The sequence below is a fragment of the Amblyomma americanum genome, chromosome 10, assembly GCF_052857255.1.
Source record: "Amblyomma americanum isolate KBUSLIRL-KWMA chromosome 10, ASM5285725v1, whole genome shotgun sequence".
NCBI classification, from domain to species: Eukaryota; Metazoa; Arthropoda; class Arachnida; order Ixodida; family Ixodidae; genus Amblyomma; species Amblyomma americanum.
In genome coordinates this window covers 129755530-129778626 of record NC_135506.1, presented here as the reverse complement: position 1 = coordinate 129778626, position 23097 = coordinate 129755530, and the positions used below count along the sequence as shown (strand labels likewise).

General features: G+C 45.6%; 1 long non-coding RNA gene across 1 annotated transcript in view; it reads left to right on the top strand.

Moving 5' to 3' along the window:
- The first annotated feature begins 3750 nt into the window (after nucleotides 1-3750).
- LOC144108881 (uncharacterized) overlaps nucleotides 3751-23097 on the top strand; it is a 42160-nt gene continuing 22813 nt past the window's right edge. Inside the window, exons 1-2 of the long non-coding RNA XR_013309535.1 lie at nucleotides 3751-4047; nucleotides 5953-6063. This is a non-coding gene — a long non-coding RNA (uncharacterized LOC144108881). The remainder of the gene's footprint in view (nucleotides 4048-5952; nucleotides 6064-23097) is intronic.

Genomic DNA, 23097 nt, shown 5'->3' with positions numbered 1-23097 from the left:
GCAATTATCGGTTAAGAAAAATGTTAAAGAAACAGAGAGAGCTTTGTGGAAAACAGGGATGCTGACGAAATCGGCACTGGGAACATACCAGACCTTTAAACAGGAAATTGTCAAAGAAAATATCTATGATAATTGTAGGCGAAGTTCTTTGTTGTTTGAGGCCAGGACTGGAGTTTTGCGGACTAAGACGTATAGATTCAGGTACCAGGAGATAGACACTTTGTGCATTGCGTGCGGAGAGGAGGAGGAAACGGCTGAACACTTGATACTTTTCTGTAAAGGGCTTCACCCTACAGTGGAAAGCAGTGGGGCTGACTTACCCAAGGCATTGGGGTTTAGGGTGTGGGGGTGAATGGAGAGATAAGTAGGTTCTCCCCACTCAATCGCGGCTCACACGGTTCAAAGTCGCCGGACCCCACCCCGTGATCGCGTACGCTACCGAGCGCTCGCCGACCACGGCGGGCCTTGCTCTGGGGGAACAAACGAACGACACATTGGCTGACACAAACAGGCATTTATTGCTACAGAAACAATAACGCCAGCTAGCAACAAGGTACGCTAATGAATCGAGGTCGTCCGACTCACCAGCAAGGTTCCGAGCGAATGTTCGCCCGCGCTAGGGCAAGGGATATATACTCCGAAGGCCGGACGGGACGAGTACGGGAGCCTGTCTCCCCGTCGCTTCCTCGCCCCGCCGGCGAAGAGCGGAGCCGCGAGCGACGCGTTCGCTCAGGCCGACGATCCCATCCGAAGCAATACCACCTAGACTAGGTGGTATTGGCCGAAGCCCCCTCTCCCGCGCGCGGTCTTTGGCAGTCTCCGCGCAGCGATGCCGGCGCCCTCTCTTGCCAGTTAATGTAACTCACAAGGGAATGCGCTCAGCCTCGAGGTGAGACCGCCGCTGCACGGTGCCTCGCGGGAAAGCAAACTCAGGGGGCTGCAGGGCAGGTCCCCACAAGGGATAGTGAAGGGAAAGTGGATTTTAAGAGGTTAGAAGTAACCAAGCGAAGGTTATCTGATTGGTGGCTAAAAGCAAGACAGGAGTAAAATTTCACAAGACATGGCTAGGTGGCTTGAGCCACCGCCCGATGTAAAGGGTTCAGCCGTATCCACCCATCCATCCATCCTAGCTGTATGTCTTAAATCTGTAGAAACAATAGAACACCTCATCCTAAAATGCGATGGTATCCATCCCGATGTCGATGCAGGCACAGTCACTTTTCCTGAGGCTTTATGTTTCAGAGATAACAATAGTCATGTAAATAAATCTGCGGTGGAAAATAATAATAATAATAATAATAATAATAATAATAATAATAATAATAATAATAATAATAATAATAATTGGTTTTCGGGGAAAGGAAATGGCGCAGTATCTGTCTCATATATCGTTGGACACCTGAACCGCGCCATAAGGGAAGGGATAAAGGAGGGAGTGAAAGGAGAAAGGAAGAAGAGGTGACGTAGTGGAGGGCTCCGGAATAATTTCGACCACCTGGGGATCTTTAACGTGCACTGACATCGCACAGCACACGGGCGCCTTAGTGTTTTTCCTCCATAAAAACGCAGCCGCCGCGGTCTGGTTCGAACCCGGATCAGTAGTTGAGCGCCCTAACCACTGAGCCACCGCGGCGGGTAAAGGTGGAAATTAGCAAAAAGCGATTGGTGGTACAAAAGCAGAGAGGTGACATAAGTTTTAAAGTGTAGGAAGACGTTTTTTAAAGGAAATGGCGAATTGTATTAACAACTTACAGCAGAGTAAACAAAAATAAAGAAAAAAAGCTGAGCATAGTGGCAACAACCACTGCCCCGTTTCAAAGGGGATGCTCCTACCTTCCATCCATCCATCCATCCATTCTAGCAGACGACACGCAGGCAGCACAGAATTTTGTTGAAATTGCCGTTGCAGCAAAAAGTATGCCTTCTGGTGCACTGTTTCTTATGTTATTTGTGTGGTGTGTTTAGTGTTACCGTTTGACAAGTAACGCGTCGATTACTGCAGTTGCTGGAGGGAGTAGCGAGCGAAAATGCGTTGCTGTTGCGTTCCGGTTTGCATGTTCAGTCGGCGAAGCAAGAAGCCCGGCGTTTCGTTCCATGAAATTCCTTACCACTTAGAACTCCGGGATAGACGGCTCAAGGTAGTTAGAGAAAAAACTGGCAGCCAAGCACAACATCAAATTATTCCGCAGTTTGTAGCTTGCATTTCCAGCCAAGGAAATGCTACTGTAGACAGTTTGACTGCCCACTAATTGACAGGGGTAGAGTCGTTTACCCGACGTCAGTGCTCCGAAGTGTGTTACATGGTCTGAAGAAGTTCGTCGATATCATGCTCAAAGACCGAACGCATCTTGAAAGGCCACTGGAAACATGCTTGCTCTACAACTAGTGTGAATAAAATCGCGGGTTTGCCTGTCCTGACCTGTGAGAACAAGGAAAGCGGCCACAGGGAAGCACTACTCCATATTATATGCAAGAAGTTCATCAAACCGTTGCTAACAAACCATGCACTCGACATAACAGACAAGAACGCAGTTGCGAAGATGTGCAGCAAGAAACCTCTTTCCCGAAAATTCTTGAAACTGCAGTATAAGAAACGATTTCCGCCGCATTCATCGCACCGACGCATGCCATTTTTTCTTGAAAGTGCGCTCGTGTCTGTGCCTTCAAGCGCAGTTTTTTCAAATATTCACAAGTCGCTCGACATATCTGATACTCCCCTTGTTCCTGTTGTCATTTCATCAACGCACGTACGTGCTTGTTATTTGGAGAAATCCGGTCAGTCAGGCCTGCTGTGTTACTCCCAAAGTCACTGTGCGCGTGTGCATCACACAGAAACCTAGTGAGTTGTGTTTCTTGCGGAAAAAATAGAGAAGAGGGACATGGGCTTATTTGAAATTTGTCAACGTTATTCAAGGAAGTACCATTCGGCGAAAGCTTGTCGGAAAAATGACCAGGAACAGCGCAGGCTGGGCCTTCCAAGATCTGCTTCACCCGATCGAAACATCTCTCGCAATGCTCCGCAGCAAGATTGTAACAGACGCGCGCTTCGCAAAGTTCTAAGAACATTAGATATGAGTGATGTGCCCCCTGCGGGCCAACGACTCCCCAGGCCGGTTACCACAACGTATTCGGCTTCCATCGACTGAGCGCCAGGCAGTCCTTTCCCACCGGTCACCTGGCTACAGTTGAGAGCTCAGGTAATTCCCGACTTTTTCCGGTTCTTATTCTATCTCCTGGGTTATTTTCCCTTTTTGCTTGTCCGAAGTAGTTGATTTCTTGCCATTGGAAACAGTACAATACAACCACGCATTATGCAGTGTAAATACCTATTTTGCGGCATTTCTAGCCACTTCAAGCACTTGTTGCAATATGGATGTTTCGAACATGTTACTTTTGTTGTAAACCGTCCAAAAGTTTTTAGTTATGCAGCAGACAAAAGTTCCTAACGGCATGATAGAACGGCGTGCACAGCCACGCTTTCAGGTTTCGAAATCGAAACTTATGAACTTACAGTATTATGTAGAAGTCAGCTCACGCTTCTTAAGCATTTGCTGCACTCTGAGACATTCAAATCATTTTTTTGTCATTAAAAAATAAAAGTTGTTGCTCAAAGCTCGACAAAAGGATGAAACAGCATGATCGGGCGCCGTGCATCAAACACACAGTCTCCCACCCATTGAAAGCGAAATTGAGGGTCATCTTTTAGTGCTACCTAGCGGCCATTCTGCTCAATTTGTGGCGATCTCGTGGGCCCATTGAAATCGAGGAGACGCTTCAGGCATGTTCTTTAGGAGGCTAGGAGGCATTGATCTAACTGCACCCACTGAAGCGCTATCTGCCGGCATCAGTGTAAATGAACTTGGCGGCGCGCAGCAGGTGATGCTACAAATGCGAGGCAGTAGGTGCGGCAGTGTGTGGTGTGGTTGTTGTTGTGCCGTGTGTTCGTCGAGTTTAGGTCCCACGTGGGAACGCCTAGTCTTCCATGTGCCTGCTGGTGCAGTGAATAGGCCAAGGCGTCGAGTTGATTGCGGCAGTAGTGCTGAATAGGTGGGTGTGTTGTTTATTGGTTTATTACATCGAACGTTTTGCGCATGGCAGTCCCATTAATGCCAGTGACATTAATGGTGTCGACTTTTGTACGGTGTATGGTTGTTGAAACATTTACAAAAGCTGTTTTGGCCAGCATTATTGTACATACATAAGTTGTTAGGTACGTGAGACGTTTCTTGCTTTGGTCCGCACCGCGTGTATATCTAGGCAGGTGTCTCTGAAGTTCCCTTCTTGTTAATGAACGCGTAATTTTTATGCTTTGCGTTTAAAAGTACAGTAGCGTCTGTAAACATGTATACATACTGCAAGCGGCACAATTGTTCGCGTGCTGAAAGGTACTGAAATACATCGTCAACACGCTCATTTCAAGAACTTTCACCGCCAAACTTCACATTTTCACATTCGTGATAATCTCCTTTGTGAGCGTAACTATAAGCCTGATGAACGGAGATGGACCGCTGTGTGCATATCAATGGCACGTGGCGGGCAGACTGCCTATCGATCGTAGGGGAAGAGCTCAAAAGCGGTGGGACAGACAAGCGCCTGTCTTGTGTATGTCCCGCCGCTTTTGCGCTCTTCCCCTACGCTGAATACTTAGTAGCTCGTTCAAATTTCAGGATTTATAAACTGCTCATTACTTTTACAGCAGGCTAGATGATTTGGGACAGGTTGACATTTTGTATCTGTATATGGCGAAAGCTTTTGACAGGGTGCCATTCAATACTCCTTTCGGAACTGCTTTTATTTCGACTTGCTTCGTATCCAGTGAAATGGATCAAAGCATATTGAAGTAATAGAGCTCAGTTTGTTAAAGTGAATGACAGGGTTTTTTAATTGCTTGCTTTTACTTTCAGTGACTGTCAAGGTGGCGCATTAGTCTACTTTTTTAATTCATATCAGAGTTGTACTTAATGTGTTACAAGCTATTGATTACTTTTAATCAGTTACATTTTTTTAATTTTGTAAATAATTGATTACTTTTTCCAACAGTAACATTCTGGGTAATTCAATTACTTTTTTCTGTAATTTATTACTGGCAATCAGTTACCTTTTTTTTCCCAAAAAGAAGTTACAACCAATGGTACAGCTTTGAGAACCTCAACCTCACGGCAAACAGTAGTGGGATGTTTCCTTTATGACAACACAACAATGAACCGGATGCGGAGAAGCATTGCACGCAGTCATGTCTGGGCCACAACTGGGTCACGTCCAAGTTTTATGGCATTTCCTTTCCCGAGAAGTATCATGTGACTGGTTTGCAGGGACCCGCCATCTCTTCAAATGGTACCTCAACTTACGTCCCACTGCACCGAACTCTGCAGCTTCCACACAGAGCGCGGAGGTGGGGATATAGCTCAAGGTGGCACCTTAGACAAATAGTCTTTTGAAGCCAGTGCTAATGCTAGGGGGTTTTGTATTGCCACAAGGGAAAGTATGCGGATCACATGGGCTTCTATTGTGGAAAAATTAAGAGTACAGCAATGACGAGGATGAAAAGAGGCAGGTATGGCGTTGTGTGTCTTTTCGTCCTTGCCTTTATTGTGCTTTTATTTTTTCAGTTCACTGTTCGGTGCCTTTAAGGTACTATTGTAAAAGTGCCTAACAGTGGAAACCAGGAGCTTGGAAAAGCTCTCTGCCAACAGAGCGAACTTGCCCTGCGATATCAAGTTGCAAGGCAGAAAAATTGTGATCTGCTTCCATGATGCATCTGCTCTTCTTGTCACTAGTACACATAGATATGTGGAACAAACATAAATGGTAGTGATTTGAGAATACCTTTTACAACTAATAAGGCACGGGGTACTTACGGTCCTGGATGTGTTCTATAAAGAGAGGTTAGATTACATTTTTCTACTGAGTGTGGGTTGGACTAAGACCCTTTTCCCAAACGTGTCGCCACAGGAGACCCGAGCACCCTGCCTGGGGAAGCATTGTAACATCAGAAAACCGGTTGATACCCTGCGGCTCTGGTGATTAAGCCCATCACCTCCGGAGTGCCAGGCGGACGCTCTGGTAACTAGGCTACTAATTTGGCACTCCAGTGAACCAGTTGTGTCCACTGGGTTCTTCAGATGATTACAAACCACGGGCTGGCCTGGTGCTTGGCTTTCCTGGATCCACACCTTGGAGTAGTAGTGTTAGTCTTCAAATCCCACCACTGTGAGCGAACCTCCTGCGAGCCTTGTGCCTCATGGATGTTTCAGTTATTGGCTCGCTGTTTGCTTCGCAAGGTATATTATTATGCCACCGTTTGGGCAGGACGGTCAGAGGAAGCCCGTGAAAAAAGTTTGTGTTGCTGTCTGGGTGTTCAGCTTGTATAGCGGAACTCAGCATCAAAAGATCACACTCCGCACAACTATTTTAAGGATATTGCAAGGTCCTTCACAAGTGTGGGGCATGTTGGCTGCAGCCCACAGCATTAAAACACATGAAGCATGCAGCCGGAACCTACCACAATCAACCAAACCCAGGCAAACACTGGCGCAAAGGGACATTAGCAGGCAGCATCATGGTGGCGTGGTGTGCCCTGCAGGGTTAGTGGTGGCAGTTAAGTGAACTAAAAAACAAGTTAAAAAAAATTGGCATGCTTGCAGGACCTCTTAATTAGCAGGTCGCTCTTTGTTGTGGTACAACCTATGGAGCATTCAAGCTCCAGTGGCTGGCGTGTGTGTGCTTGTACATTATAATATCACCTTTACTTCCAGTGCATACATTGAGAGAATGTTCAGTGTAGCTGCTGATCACTTCACAAGGAAATGTGGGAAAGCTAGCAACAAGAATGTGAAAAGCAACTCCTCTTGAAAATTAACAAATAACAAAATATCAAGCAATTAAGCTGCAGTGGTTCATTGTAGTCTGAGTAAATTTATGTGGTGGCCATCAAAGTTGGACGGCAAATAACTCAATAGTGATTTATTACTTTTGTGTAACTGTTCAGTTATTTTTCTTGGGTTCTAGTTGACCACTGTGATCACTTACGTTTCTGATAGAGTAAATCTAATCGGTTACTTATTTTCTGTAACATGTATAAAACTCATTCATATAAGTGGTCTAACAGATACGATTTCCTAGTCTGCATTAATAAAATAGTTTGCAGTTAATTGTGTACTGTTTAGAAAAACATCTGTTGCACATCATAAATTGCTTCAAGTATCATTTCTCAAACTTTGTCACTGGTGTGTAATATGGACCTAAACTTTGATACGATCGTGCTTCTGCGAGCTAAATGGAAAATAAAGAAATTTGTAGGATGATCATGAAACCTTATGCGAGAAAGCTGCAATAGCAGTTGGATTTGGCCTCAGGGATTACTTTGATGCTTTTGCCGAACTTCACACAAGGTGGACGGAGGTAAAGTGGAGATGCAGTTCAATGTTGGCGGTCGGTACGATGAGGTGGGGAGGTGACTGGTGGGTGGTGCTTCTGAAGGGCAGCTGCCTTTGCCAGTGCATCTTGGAATTCTACTTCGGCATCGCTTTTTGTTCCGCTGCTGCGTAGGCTTCTAGTAGTTGGAGTAGGTGGCTTGGTGGATGGGCACCATTTCTGGAGAATGGAGTTGGGGCGGGAAGGAGGGTGGCATCTCTTTGGGGGTTGAGGCGTCACTTGTCGAGGTGTAACACAGACGATGCTTGCCATTTTTACTAAGTGCTACTGGTTCTGCTTTCGCAGTAAAACATGAACTCTTACGAGTATTTCCTTCAGAACTTTAACGTTCGCAAAGTTTACCATTATTATGATGGTGGTGAATTTTTATGGCACAAGGGCATCTGTGGCCAAAAAGCGCCATGGCACAAGGTTTTTTTTTTTCTCAAGGTGGGATTGAAGACCCATTTCCCAGGCATTTCACCCTAAAGAAGCCGAGTACCAGGCAGGGGAAAGCTTGTACCCATTGTATCACCAGTGGGTACTCGGCGGCGCTGGGAATCGAACCCCGCACCTTCCGCATGCGAGGCGGATGTTGGAACGACTAGGCCATCGCAAGTTTAACATCATAAGCAACCATCTTGGAACGCTGAGATCTTTGAAATCTTCTCTGCGGCTTTTATAAAGCATTGTTTCTTGAGACCAAGCGTACACTTACCGAAATTAAGCTCTAGGCATAGCACACTTTCATTACATGCAGACTCAGATATGATTCTGTTATTTGGGATCTTCACAGTACAAAAGAACATGAAAGTTACAGTGCATAACCAGACAAGGACAGTAAATAAAGACAGGTAACACACAAGTGCTAACTTGCAACAATTTATTATGAACTGCAGAGCGGAATATATAGGCAAGTCAAGGCCTGACATCACGCATGTGAAGCCAGCAAAATAACAAGCTATAACCCAAGTAACATAATTCCTTCGAAGACAGTGTGATAGATGGCTTGGACACAGATACCCGGTGTTGGCGTTACCGAAAAAAGTAACTAAATTTGTTACTCATTACGCTAAGAAAAAAGGAACACGTTACCGCCCTACGTTACCTATAAAAAAAAGTAACGCGTTACTGTTATCATTATCAAACAAAAGTACTGCACGTTACTTTACCGTTACTTCATGGCCATTAATTTTAATTATTGCGTCTTCGCCTTAAGAACTCACGATAGCAATTTTATAAAGCTGATATTTCACATAAAACTTCTAGCCCAAACAACGATTTTACGTGAAATCCTGATTTAACGAGAATACTCTGCACAAGCGTTCAGGAGCTTAGCAATATTATAGGGGCCGAAAGTTGCCTATCGAGTTACATGTGAGGGTTTCTAACTCTGTGGCACATGGTTAAGCCGTTTTCTGAATACGACATTAAACATTAAAATGGCACTTCATCATCAATTCTAACTTTATAAAGAAGACGCTGAACTCTCAACAAATTTACAATAATTCTGAAAAATGTGATGTTCTAAAACGTTCAGCATGCTTCCACTCTTTAGGCAGTTGCGTGTGTGAGTGGTTTGGGAAGGGGAGGTAGGTGAAGACAAGTGTGTGAATACGTGCTCATGCACGTTTTTCGGGCTTTATGGCCATTCTGTTTTTTTTTTTCAGTTGGGTGCGTCGTCAAGGGCAGGTATTTTCTGGCATGCATGCGAGCCGCAACAAAGGTCATCAAGAGCACCTGCTCATTTATTTGCAACATCACTTTTGGTGTTCTGCGTTTATTTTTCTAAAAAAGGGGGACAACTGGAATAAAAAGTAACTAATAACGTGACACCTCACGTTACCAAAAAATATTAACGTAAGTATGTTACCCGTTACAGTTCCCAAATAGTAACGAGTACGTTACTAAGTTACCAAAAAAAGTAACACACTACTGGTAACGCCATTACCTGTAACGCGTTACCGCCAACACTGCAGATACCCCACAAACGATCAACCAGCTCTGCTTCGATGATTTTGAGTGCCAGTTAGAAGCTGATTTTTGTGATGATGGTACAATCCTGATAAACTGGTGAGCAGTTCAGTGTCACACTGGGGTCTTCCCTTAGGCCATAACGGGGGGTACTGCACTTGGATCTGCACTTAATTCACATTTCCTACAGTGCGTATTGAGGAACCTCCCCACCTGTCCCTCACAGTGAAGGCAAAGAAGTTAATGTAAATCTTGCTACAATTGACCAGAGTGTAAAGAAACTCAGTTAAGGCTGTATTATGAGTACTCTTCGCACATAATCTAGTGTAGCCTACATGTGTCTTACCAGAAGAAATCAGTACACACGACTGATTCCGCACATTTGAGGAACTTGTTCCTGTGTTTCTTTGTGCGCCTAAGCACCCACGTCATGTCATACCAATACGTCCAAACTGCAATATTTTTGAACCCAAAAAGGAATTGGCTTACTAGAGGTGATTCAAATGATTCAAAGAATAGTGGTTTGTTTAATTTTCCCGAAATACAGAAGACCTGAGTTTCCAGCAAAGCTCATGAAAGACGGTAACATGACATTGCTTCATGCGTACAAAGAACAGAGCTATATTTCCTCCCTTCATAAAATTTTTACATGTAAACTTAGTATAGAGAGGTTCCAACCTATTATGCAGGAGGGAGCTACTTGTCCGTATTGGAGATGTTATAACAAGAACTGACGAAGGCCACATCAGGACGTGTTAGACAGTGCATGCATATGTAGCCGGCAAGCAGCCACTGAATGTATGAACCATCAGGCAAAAAAATGAATAGCTCAGTTGCAGCTAACTTATACCTGTGCTACACAGGCACGTTCAAATGACATCTGAGTCGAATGGCATTCGAGACTTGGAATGGCATTCGGACTCGGCGGACTTCCGCGGCGCTACACGACACTTTCCAAACGCATTTGAAATTTCCTCAGCTCGTTTTCAGTGTACGATGATGATGGCGGCGGTGGTCACACTAGTGCGACAACGACACTGTCATGGTCAACAGCAGCATATATGATTGTAGTGGGAGAAGTTTTTGAGGCCAACGACACCGACGAATCCGAACGGCGGACGGTCAGCCTTCATGTCCTCGGCAGGTCGGCGGCTGAGCGAAAACACGCTCATGAGCAGACGGTGTGAATATATTCGCCCTTCTACCTTATACATATTGTTAACAAGCGAAACTAACGGGTATATTTCACATGTGCACACTCGAACACTCACCAGCTATAAGCGCTTGCCAAATTAATTTTAATCGATGGCGACTCCCTTCCCTTCCGCGGTGACTAGGCCTAGTGAGTCCGCAGGGTTACGTTTGTGAATTCGGCGGTTTTGAAGAGCGAATTCACAAGTTTTAGCGAATGCAAATGATCAACGAGTGTAGTTTTGACAACAGTGACCAGAAATCAACTATTGCTCACATCGCAAAGCAACGATGAACGGGAAGCGCCGATGTGACCCAGACCGCCGAGCACTGCTTTATGGTCAGCAGCAGTCGTCGCCGTTGCTATTTTGTGCTTAACAAGTTATGCCGTTTCAATTACCGGGAATGGTCACCAATCATACTTCTGAATAAAGTAGTTTAAAATAAACTACTGATCATGTCTGAGGAAGTCAGGACAATTAGCAAAAAGCGCCGTTCGTAGGCGATGTCAGCAGCCCGGCTGTCAAGTGTTTCTCAGGCGAGTGATCGTATCGACGCTTCCTCCCACAGATTGTCGCACTGCGTTAACAAGCACGGGTGAAATTGGTACAAAAGAGATGAGCTTATTTAATAGAACTAAAGCGCAGAATGCGTGTTATGTCATGAAAACGAGCGCTAGCTGTTGGTAGGCAGCGATGTAAACAACAGTATGAGTGCAGCCGTCCTCATCGGCGCACTGCTGGAGAAATTTTATGCTCATGCGATAAATGTTAATTGGTGTACTATTACCTTCAAGCACTCACCTAGACATAACACGAGCTATTTGCTAAGCAAAGACCAGGAAAAAGCGAGCAGCGGGTATCAAAATGAGCAGCCACACAGCCACAGTTTCTTGGCAGCAAAAAGAAAAAACCATTGCAATGGGAAAAACGCAGCCACCCACACACATGACGCAAGCCAAATGGCACAACCGGCGACCGCAGCACCCACGCATTCCCTAGGAGCAAGTTGCGCCCTGCTCCAGCGGGGGAGTTTCGAAACTGAAGTATATCTATAAACATTGCTTGTTGTGTCATCATAGCTGGCCCACCGAATTGTGAGTACACTGCTCACCATGGCATTTGGCAATAATATTGGTGGCCAGAGGTTGCTTGGAAAAAGTAATCTGGGTCTCACAAGCCCCACCGGTTACAGCGCCTGCCATCACAGGGCAGTGCTGCATTATTTATTCGCTGGAACACTGCTCCAGGAGCAGTATGAGGACTCCCAGTGATCTTTGAACGTAGAGTAGAGAATCACAAATTCTGCGTACATGGGCATTAACCAATTAACACTACCACGTCTTGTGGTATGAGGACTCCCAGTGGTCTATTAGTGTAGAGCAGAGAGTGACAAATTCTGTATACATGGGCATTAACCAGTTAATGCTATCATGTCTTACCCTTCAGGCAGAACTTGAGTGTCCCCTCCAGCTTTCGTTGTCAGCCAGGCTTTCTGCCAGTTTGCTGTAGCGATGAAGCATATAAAAATTTGTCAAAACTACTTAAGGCATTCCAGTGAAATTTTGTATTTCAGTGTTCAATGGAGTTCCCTAAAAGCATGCCAAATTTCATTGCTCTGCACAAAAAAATAATTTCACCTCTGATCCCTGCATCCCCCTAGCTCTTGAGCCTTCAAAGACTTCCCACAAGCAAGAGAGCAAGAGGGATTCCTCATGCGACATCTAGCCCTCATCACCCAGAGTCAAATTTTTTGCCAGACAGAGTGGTACAGGAAGCAAAGAAACTCCTCAAGAAGTGTGGCTATAGAATTATACCGGCTGCTGTTTTGCTTTGCTCGAGTGGCGCAACACTCCTTGGGATGGTGTCTTGTGATCTCCTGTGCAATGTCTCGTGAACAGACACACAAGGACGGATGTTCCTACTCATGCGTCACTCCTGTAAGGCAGCCGGGCAAGTCATCCCTAAATACAAGCGGGGCTGAGAGACAAACTAAAACGTCAACAGCACGACTGTTTGCCAAGGAGTGTTTGCTCCCTGGCTACTTTTCTCTTAAGCCATAAATGTACCTTCCATTCCTGTTTGACCCTTTGCCAATTCATACTTTTGTGTATGAATGTCCCTGTCTCTACAAGCCCATATACCATTAATTCCGCCTGCTTTAGCTGCTCTTCTATTTCCTCCCATTTCAGCCTATTCCTGCCACTTTATGCCATATTGTCAGGAAGTGGTGACTGCAGTCCGGAAAGTAGAAAAGGCTGCGAAAATGGTGTCTAGACAAAACTCTTTATTTGGCCCGACTTGCGCCCACAATGGACTGAATCACTCGGCGGAAGCGTAGCAACAAACGTGCTCGGCGGTCGTCGAGCAGAATGCCCGCCGCTGTCGGTGGTGCTCAATTTAAAGCTGATAGCAAACTTTTGAGATAATGCGTGCAAAGTTACTAGAACATTCTGGAACAATTTAGAATCAGCTCTGCCTGGATGCGATCGAGATAAATCTGGTTGAGTCTTGCATCGCAAACAAAACGATAAAACAGTATGCCGGCAGCTTTGAAGAATGAGCAAACAAACACTGTAAAGGTTCCCGGCAATATCTGTGATTTAACTTGGCAGAGGCGATTACGTCTATTTCTTCTCCTATGGCCCCTACATATCTTTGACATCAGTTAAAAAAGATGAATGGACTGATGGAAAACAGCGCCCCCTTTGAAATGGGTTGATGGCAGTTGCTACTATGCCTGGCTCGTTTCCTTTATATTTCTTGAATTTCTAACGGGGTAATAATTAGATGTATAAATTCGCCAATTTCTTTAAAGGAGTATAGACACCGAACTCTTGGGTGTGTGTTTTCTTGTTTGTAATGATGCGTAAGGAATTATTATACATGGATTACCAACTGGTATTCTCCTACGACCGCAAAATATTTTATAATCGCATTTCTTTCTCGTACTGTCTCGTTTCGGTTTCAACAGCCAAATGAGGACTGAGACGTCAATGTGTGCTTACAGGTCACGTGAGACATAAAAAAGACTGCAATATAGTCACTGCTTCCACATTCGTTGTCATTCCGGCTCTTGAGGAAGGCTGCCTTCAGCACTGCAGTGAATTAAAATGATGAAGCAGTGATTATATTGACGTTTTTGCATGCCTCACGTGACACAAAAGCACTCTTCGATGCCACAGCCATCATTCGGCTGTTGAAACTGAAACTGAAACAGCATGACAGAAAAAGTTCGATTATAAATTATTTAACGCTCGCAGGTGAATACCACACGTTGATTCATGCGTATTCATGCGTTGATTCCTGCATCATTGTAGAGAAAAAAACATGCCGCCAAAATTAGGTGTCTACTCCTTTAAACTAATTTTTAATCCTGCACTTTAAAGCTTATGTTGCCTCGCTACTTTTGAGCCGCGATTTTTTCTATCGCTTTTTGCTACTTTCTGCCACCAACTCATCCATACGACAATTGTTATCTCTAAACCTAAGGGCCTTAAGGACAATGACAGTCCCTGCATCGACATCTGAATGGATGCCACCACATTTTAGTATAAAATGTTCAATTGTTTCTACAGATTTACCACACACTGCGCATTTGTCATCTTGGTTGAATTCCTTTTTATTGCTTTGTGTTCTAAAACACCCTAATCTCGCTTCAAAGTGTAGGGCACCACCTCTTTATTTGGAACGATTCCTTCCAGATCTGCCATTTCAAATTTCTATATTCTGCTTTTTTCCCATGGAATTAATCCAGCTTTTACCGTCTGCGTTTTTTACCTGCTGTTTAAAGGTCTTTATTTCTCTGTCCTTGTGTCCTGGTTAGTTCCCTAGTCCTTTTCTGCCATTATGAAACAGCGCTTTTTCTGTATAAATATTTAAATACCTTAGCAGCCCACCTGTTAATTGTCCAGTTTCCTCAGGCGTTCTTCATATCGTATTTTACTCTGCGCTTCCCGTGACTTAAATGATGCCCAGCCCATATCTCCCAGTACTGCCCCATTTGTGATTTTCCCGTGGGCTCCTAGTGATAATCTTTTACTTCTTTACTTCTAATCTCGACTGAACTTCTGCCTTTAAGCATAGAACTGCATTCCTGAAAGTAAGCCTGGCACCATTATTCCTCTCCAAATACCTTTCGGTACTACACAAATCTTTACAGTAGCCAATATAATCAACCTTAATGAGCGAGGCAGTAGCGCATAGCAGTGGGATCAGGTAACAGCATATCTGTTGAAGGACGGAGGGGAAATTGTACTAGAAAAACTAGCCACCCTGTATACGCAATGTCTTATGACCTTGAGCGTGCTAGAAGCTTGAAAGAACGCTAACATTATCTTAATTCATGAGAAAGGAGACGCCAAGGACTTGAAAAATTACAGACCGATCAGCTTACTATCCGTTGCCGACAAATGATTTACTAAGGTAATCGCTAATAGAGTCAGGGAAACCTTAGATTTTAATCAACCAAATGATCAGGTAGGCTTTTGTAAAGAATATTCCACAATCGATCATATTCACACTATCAATCAGATGATAGAGAAATGCGCAGAATATAACCAACCCCTGTATATAGCCTTCATTGATTACGACAAAGCATCTGACTAGCGGAAATCTCAGCATTCATACAGGCATTGCGGAATCAGGGTGTAGAAAAGTCTTGGGTGAAAATACTGAAAGGTATCTATAATGACTGCACAACTGCCATCGTCTTCCCTAAAGTCAGCAATAAAATTCCAATAAGGAATGGTGTCGGGCAAGGGGAGACGATCTCGGCAATTCTATTCACCGCCTGTGTACAGGAGGTGTTACGAGGCTTGGATTGGGAACAGTTGTGGATGAGAGTTAATGGAGAAAACCTAAGTAATCTGCAATTCGCTGATGACATTGCCTTGCTGAGTCACTGAGGAGGTGAACTGCAAATGATGGTCAATGGGTTACATACACAGAGCAGAACGATGGGTCTGAAAATTAACACGCTGAAAAACCAAAGTAATGTTCAACAGTCTCGGTATAAAACACCAGTTTAAAATTGGGACCGAGATGGTGGAAGTAGTAAGGGAATACGTTTACTTAGGGTAGGTAGTGAGCGCTGATCCAGGTCATGAGAGGGAAATAACTAGAAGGATAAGAATGGGGTGAAGTGCATTTGGCAGGATCTCTCAGATCATAAATGGCACTTTACCAATATCCCTCAAGAGAAAAGTATAAAACATGTCTATCTGACCGGTACTCACCTATGAGGCAAAAACATGGAGGCTAACGAAAAGCTTCAGCTTAAGTGAAGGAAAACGCTGTGAGCTGTGGAAAAGAAAATGCTGGGAGCTATAGGAAAGAAAAATGATAGGTGTAACATTAAGAGACCAGAAGCGGGCAGAGTGGGTGAGGGAACAAACGTGGGTTAATGACATCCTAGTCCAAATCAAGAGGAAGAAATGGGCTTGGGCAGGGCACGTACTGGGAAGGCAAGATAACTGCTGGTCCTTAAGGGTAACTGAGTGGATTCCCAGAGAAGGCAAGCGTAGGAGGGGTCGGCAGAAAGTTAGGTGGGCGGATGAGTTTTAAGGAGTTTGCATGCATAGGGTGGGTGGAGCTGGCAAAGGAGAGCGTTAATCGGAGACACAGGAGAGGCTTTTGCTGTGCAGTGGGCGTAGTCAGGATGATGCTGATGACTTCGTACTTCTTTGACCCCGATAGTATCTAATGTTTCGTTATCCCAGCATCTTTCTGCCCACCTGTTTTCTGTTTGTGCTTTTCTATTTATATTGGCCCTTCATTTACCCATACCTAGGAATATTTGTATTCTGCCAGTCATGGTATTTCATGGTCTTGTATTGTTAGCACCTGATCAGTGGAATCGTTGAATATCGTCAGACCTGACTTAACTGCTCTAACTATTCAGCAAACTGAAGTGCTATCTTGCCGTGATACCATGCCATTATCAATGCATCCCACCACATGACTGCATCTCGGTAAAATATCATTGATATGTGTTCAGTGCAGAACGTTTTTTTTTTTTTTCAGGGGCGTTTGTCACGTTTTATTAATATTTACATTCTCTCCAGTGTACCCTCCAATGAAAAGCGACACTCTCTTTGCATCGCCGATGAGATGCCTTTATTTTTGTCACTGCATGGCACCAGTGTTCTGGATTTCTTGGATGGAGCGGCAAACGATTCACTGAAATTTTCATTGACGAGGCATACATCATTGTGTCATAACAGCTTTGGGTGTATCACGGATCCCTGGAAAACACTCTACCAGAGCGAATGGAATTGGCGACAGGTGTACCCACACAGACGCACATTTAATGCACCCTATGTGATACAAACGCTAGCACACAAAACTAACACAAAACACAGACTACCAACACACACGACCCGGGAAAACCCAGTCTACTAGCATTCGGTGTTCGTGCTCACGGTTCAGTGCTGATGAAGCGTTGCATGGGTCCAGTCAGTGGCATCCAGGTAGCCGGCGTCGAGGTGCCGTTCGAAGTGCTCAGGCTGGCGTCGTTGGCGGCGTTGTACAAGTCCCGGTCCAAGCACCCGTGGAGATGTTGCTGGTGATGTTGGCATTGCGGGCACCGGATGGGTGGCAACAGCGCTGGAGACACCCCTGGCAGTAGCAGGTGTCTGCGTGAGCCATCTACTCTTCTGAACGGACTTAGGAACGGCAGGAAGTCCACGGTGCGACGCCGTAGAACTCGAGATCACCGGAGCAGTAGCTGACGTTGCTCTCTTCCAACCGAGATGTTCCTGACCCGCCAAAACCTCCGCTTCTCTGCTCTTCCCCCCTTGCCACGCTATTCCTCGCACTTTTATAACCTTGGCGTTGGTACACGTCATGCTTATCGTCATCCTTATCTCTTCTCTAAACTTCTTTAGTTCATACTTCGATTACAAACTTCCTATCACATGTGACAAGAGCCCCCTCTTTCAAAAGTTTTTCCATAAAAAACTGCTCGCATCATCCCCATCTTCAAGCCTTCCAGCCAACCGACTGTCTTCTGTGGCGATTCTGGACTAAGCACTCAACACACCGCAGATGTCAAGCACACACCAAAAGCACACCACTGACACAGCAAACCAAAATGCATTTACAGAACATGAACACACCACTGCCGTTGTCTGTACGGCGTTCTTAATAAACATGTTAATGTCCACCACACACTCCATAGTATAAGCATGCAACAATAACAACAAAAAGATACATTCCAGAGATAGCTAAAGCTGTTTAGTTGGCTGTACTCATGAAGTCTGCTGCAACGTTATCTCTGCCTTTAATATATTCCACCTGAAATGAGTATTCTTGCAAGACCAAACTCCATCTCATGACTTTACTATTGTTCATTTTGGCCTTGGTTAAGTATTCAAGTGGCTGATGATCCGTTTGAATTCTGAAATGTCTCGCATAAAGATAGATGTGAAATTTCTTTACTGCCCATACCACCGCCAAGCATTCCTTTTCAACAGTTGAGTAGTTGCGTTCACTAGCCGATAATCCCTTAGTGGCAAAAAATACCCAATGTAGAATGCGATTCTTTTTCTTGCAAAAGTCCGGCTCCTAATGCTTGGTCTGATGCATCAGTGCGAAGAACAAATTCTTTATCCAAATTTGGAGTAAGCAGAACGGGCGGTTTTATATGCCATTTTAACATTACGAATGTGTTCCCATGTTCAGCAGTACAATTCAGCTCATTGCTTGCACCCTTCTTAGTGAGTTTGACAAGCGGTTCAGCTATGTGAGCATAATTGGGAATAAAGTCCCTGTAGTATCCTGTTGAACCCAGGAAGGAGTGTACTGCTTTCTTGGTTGTCAGTGTGTGGGCTTGCTATATTTTGACCAAGGTGTCGTCTTTCGTCGCGATGCGGCCCATCCCTAGCTTGTGTCCGAGAAAAGAAATGGCTTCAAAGCCCACCTCGGATCGGATCGGAAAAACATTTATTAAGCTCTAGAAAAGAGATCTTCACGGCTTCAGACGGCGTCTTCCATCTTCCGATGGCGTCTTCCGTCTTCATCCACAGGGTTGGTGCCCTAGTCCAAGGTTCCACTGAGTATGGCCATCTCGCGAGCTTGCTCTACTAGGCACCTTGGGCCTTTCAAGCTTACGCTGGAAAGCATACTCTCCCACTGTTCTGCACTCGGGTTTTTCATTCTATAGATAGTTGGAGGCTCGATCTTTTGGCAGGCCCATGATATGTGGTATAAATTGGTTTCTCTCCGCACCATGGGCACCGAGCCTCATACTGTGTAGGGAACATTTTACTAAGAAGGTTCAGATTTGGTAAAGTACCCATCTGCAGCTGTCGCCATGCGATAGCATCCTCTTTGCTTGGATCCTTATGTGGGGGTGGATACTTCAGTCTGACCCCTTTATAATAATTTAGGATATCTGATTAGCCCATGGGTACTGACTCGGAATCCTCAAGGCTGGATGTGTCGGATGCCCGGTTGGTATGCCCTCGAGCTATCCTATCCGCCTCTTGGTTCCCTGTTATGCCAGTGTGCCCTGGTACCATGGAGCAGGACTATACAGGAGAGGAGATGAAACTCCCGTCTGCGCGAGCGAGCGCAGGCGACCAGATAAAGTCACAATTTTACGCGCTGACGGGGGCGCATGCAGTGGTGGCGCCTTGCGGCGCCTCGTAGAAGCAGCAGAAAAAAAAAAATGCAGCGCTCGGGCAGGCGGCTCCGGCGCGCGCTCCAAGCAGACAACAAGCAGGCGACACGGGTGTTTGCTTCAGCGGGCACGCCGTGATGTTGTATTTCAGTAGTTTCTTTCCAGGCCGCCAGCAGGATAGTGGCGCCACGGGCTTGTGACCTTTTCTGGTCGCCGCAGACGGTGGAGTTTCCACTCCTTATAGTCTTCCTCCGTGCCTGGTACCTAGATTATGGTATGCTGAACTTTGTTTCCCGGGTCGCTTGAGCAAAGTATGTGGCGTGCTCTGCTCCCAATTCTGCCGTTTGTGTAATTACGGCATGCTGCTTGAAAGTCTGTTATTATTGTTAGGGACCTGCCAGATCGGTAGCCCTCCAGTGCTGCAAGAGCTACAGCTGCCTCTTCGGCCTCGACTATCGTGCAGTCTTGTAGTGATGCACTGGTGATCTCCTTGACATCCGAATTAACCACTGACGCCACTGCTCTGCTGCTTTCTCTTTCATCTTTGACAAACGTTGTCGCATCCGTATACCTTGTTTTGTCCTTGTTTGCCAGGGTTCTCTGCACGTACTCCACTCTTGCTTCCCTACGCCTCTTGTGCAGGTTCGGGTCCATATTCTTGGGTATCAATGCGACTCGCAGTGTACTGCGATACTTGTCCGGAATGTCTTTGGTACTTTCGATCTCTTGATTCATGTTGCCGCCTCCGTATCTTCGCAGGAGCACCCTTCCCCTGGGGGTGTGCATCAACCTACATCCCTGAGAGCACAGTAATGCTTCTCTCAGTTCACTGAAGGTATTGTGCAGTCCTAGGGCTAGCAGTTTTTCGGTCGATGTGCATTGCGGCAGGTGAAGCGTAGTTTTGTACGCCTTTTGCAATATGGCGTCTGCTCGTTCTTCTTGCTTGATGCAATTGTGGTAGGGAAGGCTATACACCACTCTGCTAACCACGAGGCTCCTGACTAGCTTGAGTGTGTCGCTCTCCTTCATACTGTGTCTCTTGCTAGATACTCTGCTGATCATACGTGTCACCTGCATGGTGGCGGTCTTTAGCAGTGTCAGAGTATGATTGCGTTCTGTATCGGCACTCATCCACAGTATGTCCTCTACTCTTACAACCTTGACACAACCTGTGTTTTTTGGGCAACGCTGCTAGTCTGACAGACAACTGCATGGTGTCCCACCTTGCCACAGAGGAAATTCCTTACTGGCGCCTTAGAGGCACTGCCATAGGCTCTTAGTTTTGTCGCATCTGTCTCTAGGTCCTTTTGAGTTTCCTCTTTCGCCTCACTCATATTTCTCAGCCCTTGAGCCTCGAGAAATTGGTCTGCAGTGTTGGCAAACTCTTCCAATGAACACAACTTTCAGGAATAGCACTAGCTTTGGACGGTAACATGCTAAAAACTGCTCTGTCACCAGCTTGCCACGCACCCCTTCAATACTCTTTTCTGTGTTTGACATATCAAGTCACCTGTCGAAATAGTTGGTCTGCCTGCAGGAAAACTGCTTAGTGGTTTCAGAATCCTTAGGTTTCGCGGTGCGAAATCTCTCGCGAAAACTCTGCCGTAAGCCTGAATCTTTGGAGGAGTGCCTTCTTGACTTTCTTGTAGTCGATGGAATCAGCAGCAGGCATCCTCCCAAACACATCCAGCACCTCTCCGACTAAACACATGCTCAATGTCGTGGCCCATTCACTGTGCTCCCAGCCTTGCCCCAAAGCTATCCGCTCGAGTCATTGCAGATATGCGTCCAAATGATCTCTTTTGTCATCAAAAGGAGCCATCAGCTTTGTTGGACAAACTCTGGCCGGTCTGGGAGATACTGTACCCGCTAAGGAACGCTGATCATCGTCCGTGATCTCCTCATATCCTCCCGTGACATGCGCTTGTTTCCACAAAAGAAACTCCTCCCGTTCTATCCTTCTTTCCTCCCACTCTTCTGCCTCACGAGCGCCGGCACGTGCTTGCGCCCTTTTCTCTCTCTGCCTCTTTGCCTCCTCGTCATAGAGACTCAACGCCTCTTCCTTGCTTAAGCCTAACTTTAGAGCCAGTTCTAATGTTTTTGCCAAATCCATACTTTCTGCCTTCGAGAGATTGGAAAGATCCGAGACAAAACAAATAGAAACAAGGAAATTAATCCTGGCAGGCAGGCTCTCCACTTAACTTTGTCATGGATCCCCGGAAAACACTCTGCTGGAGAGAATGGACTAGGCGACAGGTGTACCCACATAGACGCACATTTAATACACCCTACGTGACACAAACATTAGCACACAACACTAACTTACAAAACCAACACAAAACACAAAGAATACCAATACACACTACCCGGGAACACACCCAGTCTACTAGCGTTCAGCGTTCGTACTCACGGTTCAGTGCTGATGAAGCGTTGCATGGGTCCAGTCAGTGGCATCCAGGTAGCTGGTGTCGAGGTGGCGTTTGAGGTGCTCAGGCTGGTGCCGCTGGCGGTGCCGTACGAGCTCTCACTCCAAGTGCCCGTGGGGGTGATGCTGGTGATGTTGGCGTTGTGGGCACCACCTGGATAGGTGGCAACAGTGCTGGAGGCATCCCTGGCCATATCAGGTGGTTGCGTCAGCCATTGACTCCCCGGAGCGGGCTCAGGAACAGCAGGTAGCCCACGGTGCGACGCCATAGAGCTCGAGGTCACCGGAGCAGTAGCCTGCGTTGCTCTCTTCAAACTGAGGTGTTCCTAACCCGCCGGAACCTCCGCTGCTCTGTTCTCTCTCCCCCCCCCGTTTATAACCTTCGCGTTGGCACACGTCATCCTTGTCGTAGTCGTCTTCTCTTCTCCTCCAATCACCTCTTCCCACCTCACCGAATATTTCTTCTTTATCTTCTTTGTTCTTGGGTTAATACACGTCATGCCTATTGTCATCCTTGTCATTTTCTCCAAACTTCTTTAGATCATACTTCTATTTCAAACTTCCTATCACATGTGACAGTATGGACGCTATCTTTACTAAAGATTTCTAATATTCTCTGGTCGGTGAGATTTATATTAGTTTTTGGTACAGCAGTCTACTGACGTGCAATCGCAATCACGCTCTCTGGTCATGATTCCCAGCATCGGTAACATCGAGATACATATAAAAATGGGTGTATGCACTGACTGAAAAAAATTTGGCAGTCTTCACAGTTTCTAGCAAAACCAATGTGGAATAGAGCACCTTAAACAGCAAGGTTTCCATTGTGCTGGAAAAAATTGAGTGCTTAAAACTCTGCTCTATCCCCTTGAAGAAAATGTTAAAATGTGGTAGGCTTTAATGTAGTTAAACCAAGTATAGACATCCGAAAGCATTGCTCATTCTTCAATTGGAGGGGACACATAAGCTCTGCCTTAAGGGTATGACGCAATAGCTTTTGTGGGTTAATGCGTATACATGCAGAATTGTTCATCCTCTGCCTAAAATTCCTAGATAGCGGCCAATCCTCATACCACTACCTGCGCAGCGGTAAAACGATGTGCCACAGCATTAGCAGGTGGCTGTTTCTATCACTGCTACCTGTGGGAATTGTGCGACCCATGTCGTCCTCCCCGAGCAACGTCTCGCGACCAATGATTATTTAACTGCCACCTGCCAGGCAGGTTGTGATGACGCCATAAGGCTACGAAAAAGATGGGACAGGATGACAAAAAGTGAGTGATGTGACGTAGTGAATGCTGAACAGATGTCTTTCAGCCTGATTGCAACATAATGACAGTGAAAATTTCCGCTGCTGTCGTCTGTTCTCTCCTACAGCACGATCACCAAAGTTTCATCCGAAGGGGCAAGCTCTGGAGACGTCAAATTTCTGGTTCGTGCTTGTTTCAAAAATTCGTATTGCTCCAGTACAT